The sequence below is a fragment of the Leptodactylus fuscus genome, chromosome 1 (assembly GCF_031893055.1).
Source record: "Leptodactylus fuscus isolate aLepFus1 chromosome 1, aLepFus1.hap2, whole genome shotgun sequence".
Taxonomy (NCBI): domain Eukaryota; kingdom Metazoa; phylum Chordata; class Amphibia; order Anura; family Leptodactylidae; genus Leptodactylus; species Leptodactylus fuscus.
In genome coordinates, this window is record NC_134265.1 from 34,973,334 (window position 1) to 34,980,823 (window position 7,490).

The following is a 7,490-nucleotide window of genomic DNA, read 5'->3' on the forward strand; positions in this document are numbered from 1 at the left end:
CCGAATACAGCAAGAACAAGCAACAAATGTCCCACAAGGTCTCCCCCTATATCAGTGATGGCGAACCTTTTAGAGACCGAGTGCCCAAATTTCAACCCAAAACCCACTAATTTATCGCAAAGTGCCAACACGGCAATTTAACCTTAATATTGTGCCGATCCACTATTGCACACAATTACAGAACTGCAAAATATGGTGATACGAATGGGGCTTTATAGAGCTTTCTGCTCCACTGTGACCCCCAGACAGTCCTATCTGCTTGACAGTGGCCCCCACAGTATAATCTGCTGAACAGTGGCCCCCACACAGAACAATTTGCTCCAGGATGGCCCCCACACAGTATAATATGTTCCATGGATGGGTGGCCAAAGAGAGGGCTCTGAGTGCCACCTCTGGCACCCGTGCCATAGGTTCGCCATCACGGCCTTATATCATGTGCTGGGCTCATTCAATGACAACAAAAAGAGGTTTTACAAAGTAGCAAATGTATAACATAAAACCTATACAATGTCGTCAGAAAATCAATAGAAATGTTGATTCTGGATGGAGATCAGTAGTGAAGGGGGGTCTGTGCTGCACATAGTAATGAGGGGGGGGGGGGGGGTCTGTGCTGCAGACTGATAGTGAGTAATGGGGGGGGGTCTGTGCTGCAGACTGATAGTGAATAATGGGGGGTCTGTGCTGCACACAGTAATGGGGGGGTTCTGTGCTGCAGACTGATAGTGAGTAATGGGGGGGGTCTGTGCTGCAGACTGATAGTGAATAATGGGGGGTCTGTGCTGCACACAGTAATGGGGGGGTTCTGTGCTGCAAACTGATAGTGAGCAATGGGGGGTCTGTACTGCAGACTGACAGTGAGTAATATGGGGGGGTCTGTGCTGTAGACTGTTAGTAATGGGGGGTCTGTCTGTGCTGCAGACTGTTAGTAATGGGGGGTCTGTCTGTGCTGCAGACTGTTAGTAATGGGGGGGTCTGTGCTGCAGCCTGTTAGTAATGGGGGGGGGGGGGGGGCTCTGTGCTGAACACTATTAGTAACATGTGGGGTCTGCGCTGCGGACTGTTAGTCATAGGGGGTCTATGCTGAACACTATTAGTAATGGGGGAGTCTGTGCTGCAGACTGTTGGTCAGTTATAGAGGGCGGGGTCTGTGCTGCAGACTATAGTAATGGGGGGGGGTCTGTGCTTCAGACTACTGTATAGTAATGGGGGGGGTCTGTGCTGCAGACTATAGTAATGCGGGGGGTCTGTGCTGCAGACTGTTAGTCATAGGGGGTCTATGCTGAACACTATTAGTAATGGGGGAGTCTGTGCTGCAGACTGTTGGTCAGTTATAGAGGGCGGGGTCTGTGCTGCGGACTGTTGGTCAGTTATAGAGGGCGGGGTCTGTGCTGCAGACTGTTGGTCAGTTATAGAGGGCGGGGTCTGTGCTGCGGACTGTTGGTCAGTTATAGAGGGCGGGGTCTGTGCTGCGGACTGTTGGTCAGTTATAGAGGGCGGGGTCTGTGCTGCGGACTGTTGGTCAGTTATAGAGGGCGGGGTCTGTGCTGCGGACTGTTGGTCAGTTATAGAGGGCGGGGTCTGTGCTGCGGACTGTTGGTCAGTTATAGAGGGCGGGGTCTGTGCTGCGGACTGTTGGTCAGTTATAGAGGGCGGGGTCTGTGCTGCGGACTGTTGGTCAGTTATAGAGGGCGGGGTCTGTGCTGCGGACTGTTGGTCAGTTATAGAGGGCGGGGTCTGTGCTGCGGACTGTTGGTCAGTTATAGAGGGCGGGGTCTGTGCTGCGGACTGTTGGTCAGTAGCGCGGTAGGTGGCGCGCTTAGTCGGGTCAGTAGGGGGCGCGCTGTTGATGCGGGGACTCCGCGCTCCTCTTCGCACCTTGCGCTCTTTCCTCTGTACAATGGCGCCCTCTGTGCCATCCCTGCCCGTTGCCATCTGTGCTGTGTATCATTAATGTACACAGAAACCAACTGCAGCTGCGGCGGCACATCAGTGTCTGCTGGTCAGTGACTGCCTTAACATTAACCCCTTGTTAGCCAAGCATAACCCGGATCCTGTAGGTATTGCTCTCAGTGGTACCCACCTAATACGCATTAGCTGTGTGTGTCTGTAATAATGTGGGTATCAGTAAAATCCAAATAAAATCTCCCTACTTTATATGCAATACATTTTTGGGTGGACCTTTTTGGGGTATTGGGAACCTACGAAAAAAATATATTACCATACCTCGCACTACATGGAAATAAAGGTACTATTCCGTTATCGGGCCAGCAGCAGCGCATTTCAGCACCAGCTTTCGGGACAGCAGTTCAGTTCAGCAGCGGGAATTACAATGACATCCGAGGACTGCTGGCCCGATGCTTGTGCCCAGTAGCCAGTACATCAATGACCCCCCCTCCATCTCCTCCTCCTTCCAGTGCTGCCCCCCAGCTCTCCTTACATCTACCCCGTACCCTCTCCCCGCCACATGACTAAGCCGATGCTGGCCCGATGATAGAGGCCGTGCTTGTGTGTAGTAGGCAGTACATCGATCGATGCCCTCATCCTCCTCTTCCTTCCAGTGCTGCCCCCCAGCTCTTCTTACATCTGCCCCGTACCCTCTCCCTGTAATAGGCCTCACCGTAAATCTTGAGCAATGAATGCTACTAGATAGCCGCCGGACGCTGCAGAAAGTTTGTCCCTCCGGCTCGCTGTAGCTCACCGTTCCTATAGTCGGCGTGTTTCTTGTCAGGGCCTGGATTGAGCCCCGGTGTCTTTCCTTTCGGTCTCGGTACTAGCGCTGAGGTGAGGCCTAGTCGTGTGGCGGGGAGAGGGTACGGGGAAGATGTAAGGAGAGCTGGGGGGCAGCACTGGCAGGAGGAGAAGGATGGGGGAGGGGGGTCATCGATGTACTGGTTACTGGGCACAAGCATCGGGCCAGCAGTCCTCGGATGTCATTGTAATTCCCGCTGCTGAACTGCTGTCCCGAAAGCTGCTGCTGAACTGCGCTGCTGCTGGCCCGATAACGGAATAGTACCGAAATAAATTCTATTACGGGAAATATTTATATTGCTCCAGCAGTGCAATTCCGCATGTTCAGGCCGTGTTCACATCTGCAGCAGAGTCTCTGAAGACTCCATTGCAGTGACCAATGACTTTTTTGTCTGACGGTTTCATTTTAAGACAATGGACACCCAGCGAATCCCGTTATAGTGTCCATCATGCACCAATGGTGTCCACTGTTCTGTTCCTACAATAGACCAGAACACCCAGGTGCAATTGTAAACGTGGTGTGGATCCAGTAATTGGCGCTACCTCTGCTACGGACATGTTACATCTGTGTTTGGGCCATTCTGTTCCCCTATCCGCATGAATAGTTCTACCAGCAGCACTTTTCTCTCCACATTTTTCGTGTGGAAACCACACGGACCCCATTATAGTCTATGGGGTCCGCGGGTTTCCTAAGGTAGCCGCTTTTTTATGCGGATTAGGTTTCTGTTCAGGGGTCCCCAAGCGGACCCCTCAAATGGAAACCCAGCATAGATGTAAACCGGGCCTTAGTTGTGAGGTCTGGCGGACAAGACAGAAACTCCTCCTAACTTTCCTCCTTCACATGCATGCTCAGCTCAGTGGCCATGTGTTCTAAATAGGGCGTGGGGAGTAACCCACTACCAGTCATCTATTAGGGTCCATTCACACGGAGGAAAATGGTGCAGAATTTTCCTCGCTGAAAATAAAGCCTCCCATTGACTTCAATGTGTAGCGCGCGTATGCCGGCACCCATTGAAATCAATGGGATCTGTTTTGAAGCGCTGCGCTCTGACACGTGTATATGTGTCTAAATGAGCGGCACGTTACTCCGTGAGAACAGAGCCTTAGGCTACGTTTACATCTGCGCTGGAGTCTCAGTTGGAGACTCTGCTACAGAAACCGCCGGAAATCAGTGGGCCCGAACGACGGACAGCCCAGCGCAGAGATGAACATGGCCTTAGGTTGATGAATATGGTATATCAGTATAAGTATATAATACTGTAAAGCCAGCGACTTTGCACACAGGAATGCTGACATTAGCTGGGGAGAAGCACGGCGCGAGGAACAAGTTCAGTAGCAGGACAGCTTGAGAGCTGCTGAAACGCCAGAACAGGTGAACCATCGACAACAACATAGACATCAATGGATGGACTGGATCCACATGATCACAGGGCCCTGTTTGTTAGCAACTCGACAGGGTCCTGCTACAATGGCACCTATATGTCCTAATAGAAGATATGGAAAGGGGTTGGTCGAGATGCTAAAACTATACAATGTAGATCCTACCCTGGGAAAGGAAATTATTAAAATTTGTCCAGTTTCTAAAACATGGCAGCATGTAAGGAATGAGCAATGGGCGTCTTCAATGTGGTCACATATATGATATTTTGTTGTATGCTGTCGGTACCCCTGTATCTAGATTCTTCATACTTTTAGCTTGTACATTGTAGGGAGCAGTGGAGTAACTAGGAATGGCGGGGCCCCGTGGCAAACTTTTGACATGCCCCCCCTCCCTCCCCCGACCGACGCCGAAGACCTCGACTGACCCCTTCCTACGCATTTCTGCACATTCTATTATGCCCCATAGTGGCCCCTTAACACAGTATTATCCCCCATAGTAGCCCCTGCACACAGTATTATGTCCCTCAGTGGCCCCTACACACAGTATTATCCCCAATAGTGGCCCCTCCATACAGTATTATGTCCCTTAGTGGCCCCTGCACACAGTATTATCCCCCATAGTTGCCCCTGCACACAGTATTATGTCCCTCAGTGGCCCCTACACACAGTATTATCCCCAATAGTGGCCCCTCCATACAGTATTATGTCCCTTAGTGGCCCCTGCACACAGTATTATCCCCCATAGTAGCCCCTGCACACAGTATTATGTCCCTCAGTGGCCCCTACACACAGTATTATCCCCAATAGTGGCCCCTCCATACAGTATTATGTCCCTTAGTGGCCCCTGTACACAGTATTATCCCCCATAGTCGCCCCTGCACACAGTACTATGTCCCACTGTGGACACCCATAAACAATTATTATACTCTGGGGTCTTTTCAGACCCCAGAGTATAATAATCGGAGACCCGGGGGAATAAAAACATAAAAAACTACTGCTACTTACCTGTCCCCGGCTCCTACGCGGTCTTCTCCGCTGCCTTCTGCGCTGCTGTCCTTATTCAATGACGTCGGACGTCACATGATCCGGGACGCAGGCCGGGTTCATGTGACGTCAGAGATGTCAGGAAGAAGACCTGACAGGATCGAGGGGAGGAAATTAACATGTTTTTTTATGTTTCTTACCTCTCCCGGTCTGCCAATCATTATATTTGGGGGTCCGAAAAGACCCCCGAGTATAATGATAGCAGTGGTAGCGGCTGTCACCGGGCCCCCAATGTCCCAGGCCCTGTGGCAGCTGCCTCCGCTGCTATGGCGGTAGTTACGCCACTGGTAGGGAGTGTAATGATAATTCTTCACCTATTGCTCCCGACAATAGGAAGAGATGGCTGCGGGGGAATGGACAGTTATATGGGAACACCCTGAGCAAACAAGGAGGCTTCACAAAGTGACCAAGCCCAAAAGTCATGCAGGCTATCAGGATAAAGAATAGACATGGGAAGGGGGAGAGCGGGCACCCTGTTCATAGAAATATCTTCATTATTGTATAATGCACCAGTAACGTACGTTGCGCTTTAGTTTCTCAACATTTTCAAGATCTTGGTTTGCTGTTGAGTGCTTGGATTATTTCTTATTTTTACATCCTGAAAACCTGCAATGGTATTTGTCTGACAACTGCCACAGGGCTCGGGACATTAGGGGCCCGGCGACAGCCGCTACCGCTGTGTTTTTTTATAGGCTGTTACCGGCTGGAGTTAACAGGCCCTATTTACTTACCGATCCTGGCAGGGGCCGGGACCGGTAAGTGACGCGGCGGGCCCCACAAACACTATTATTATACTCGGGGTTTTTTCAGATCCCCAAGTTTAATGATCGGAAGCCCGGGAGAGGTAAGAGAACATAAAGAACAGTGTTAGTTACCTCTCTGGGTTCCAGATAGGCTTCGGGCCTACTTCTGTGACGTCCCTGATGTCACATGACCAGGGCCTGCGTCCCAGGTCATATGACATCCTGGACATCATTGAAGATGGCTGACACCACCAAGGAGTGCAGCAGAGCCAGAGAGAAGTAAATAACAGTGTTTCTCATTATTATACTCTGGGGTCTGAAAAGACCCCAGAATATAATAATAGTTCATGGGTGTTCACAGTGGGACATAATAGTGTGTGTAGGGGCCACTATGGGGCATAATAGTGTGCGCAGGAATGTGGGGGGGAGGGGTCGGTTGAGGTCTTCGGCGTCGGTCGGGGGGGCCATGTCAAAAGTTCACCACAGGGCCTCTCCAGTCCTAGTTATGCCACTGATTGGAATGCTGATATAACGGCAAGGGGCCTGACTGGAGTGATGCAGATCTGTGTGTGACAGCCCATCCACCATTGGCACTTACCAACTCTAATTGTTTTGAGTGTAAGGGGTCTGGAGTTGTTCATGGTAAAAATATAAGGCATCCCCTAACAATAAGCCCTAACCCAACTTTCATAGCAAAAAAAAATAATATAAGTCCCTGTCTTATTTTTGGAGAAACACGGTATCCTAAGAATATCAAAATCAGATTAGTGGGGGTCTAATATCCAGCACACCTCACAACTGTTCTCAGCAGCTGAAAAAAAATACAACAGGAAACAGACAGCTCTGTTCTCTGTGTAGTGGCTGCACTGAGTCACTGCAGCTTAACTCCCATTCAAGTGAATAGGAGCTGATCTGCAGTGACCTGGTTCGGCCACTATACAGAGAACGGCGCTGTGTGCTTCCTGATCCATTCTCTGTATCAGCTTCTGAGAACAGCTGATCAATGATGGTGCCCGGTGTCAGACCCGAAACCAATCTGAACTTCATGAACTATCATTAGTATAACCCCTATAGGCTAAGGCCTCACATAGCAAGACACAGCCATAAAATGCTGTAGAAAAGACCGTGCTGGAAATGCATTTTTTTTCCACAGATTTTCTGCCTCTATTATATTTCTAGGTATACCTAGAAATATAGGTAATTGCAGCACTTTTCTCTTTGCATTTTTCATTGGAGAGGGGAAGGAAATGACCCAAATGTAGATGTGAACAGAGTCTAACACGATACTTGCAAATGGGTTTTGTATGTGACTCTCACTAAATTGAATACAAGTCGGGAGCGCTCCATCAATTCTCACAATACAAAGAATATTTTTATAAATTAGTTTTATTTAGTGCTGGTCATTGCAATTTTATTTTACTGCATCGCATATATTGTTTAATATAAACAGTTCATCTATAGGACTATATACAAATACATTGTGAGTATATAAATACTAGTGCAAAAGAAATGCTACATTAGTAGCAATGGAAAAACAGCAACATTAAGATTCACACTTCACAAGTGTCTTCACGA